General features: G+C 43.8%; 1 non-coding gene across 1 annotated transcript; it reads right to left on the reverse strand.

Annotated features, from left to right (window-relative positions):
• Positions 1-206: 206 nt before the first annotated feature.
• LOC147006072 (signal recognition particle RNA) lies at positions 207-502 on the reverse strand. Its single transcript, XR_015048910.1, has one exon.
• Between the last annotated feature and the right edge of the window lie 573 nt (positions 503-1,075).

Here is a 1,075-nt window from a genome sequence, read left to right on the forward strand (position 1 = left end):
TCATGTCCAGTAGCTGGTTGTAAGGTTTACCTTCTTTGCCCTTTGCTTTGCTAATTGTAGAGGAATTTTTAATCTAGAAACATGGCTGAATACAGACATAAATATAATAATATTAATAATATAATAATAAATTATTATCAATAATATAATTTATAATAATATTTATTTTTTACAACATGGCTCTGGCTGGAATATAGATATCCCCTAAGTACACACCTTTAATCCCAAACAATGTAGATAAGGTTAGTTTGTAGAAGAAAGCAGCCACATTTGATCAGCACGGGAGTTTTGACCTGCTCCGTTTCCGACCTGGGCCGGTTCACCCCTCCTTAGGCAACCTGGTGGTCCCCCGCTCCCGGGAGGTCACCATATTGATGCCGAACTTAGTGCGGACACCCGATCGGCATAGCGCACTACAGCCCAGAACTCCTGGACTCAAGCGATCCTCCTGCCTCAGCCTCCGGAGTAGCTGGGACTACAGGCGTGCGCCACCGCGCCCGGCGCAGCCACATTTGAAAGTGATGTCTAATTGAGAGGCAGACAAAGTGATGAATCAGACAAAGATTTGACAGAATGAGTCACAGATAGGATACACTCGACTCTCACAAGAACAGACAGGAAAGGGAGACTATTTAAGAGCAGTATCGGAAGGGAGAGGGGAATTGGAAGTCAGTTCTGTTCAGCCAGTTGAGTTCAGTGCAGTGGAGTTGAGTTAACAAGTTGGGAGTCAGTTCGAATCTGTATAGTTGATTTCAGTCAGTCAGTGAGTGCAGGCAGTAGAGTTGAGTTCATTTGTAAGTTCATTAGCAAAGGTTATTTTAACAGGACAGTTCTACAGAGATAGGTTGCAGAGGGAACAAGCCAGGCACAGGTGAAGACAGAATGAGACAGAGAATGAAAAGGAGCCAGAAGATTAGAACAGATTGTTAAGTTAGTTTGAGGCCAAGCAGAACAACCAGTGAGAAGCTGAGAGAAGCCAGATTGAAACAGTCAGCTTGGAGAGGAGTTTGAGCCAGCATAGCTGAATGAGATCAGCCAGTCAGAGTTCAGAGAGAAATAGAAAGGGTGAGTTTAT

The sequence above is a fragment of the Mus caroli genome, unplaced genomic scaffold (genome assembly GCF_978045245.1).
Source record: "Mus caroli unplaced genomic scaffold, Mus_caroli_1 scaffold_1, whole genome shotgun sequence".
NCBI classification, from domain to species: Eukaryota; Metazoa; Chordata; class Mammalia; order Rodentia; family Muridae; genus Mus; species Mus caroli.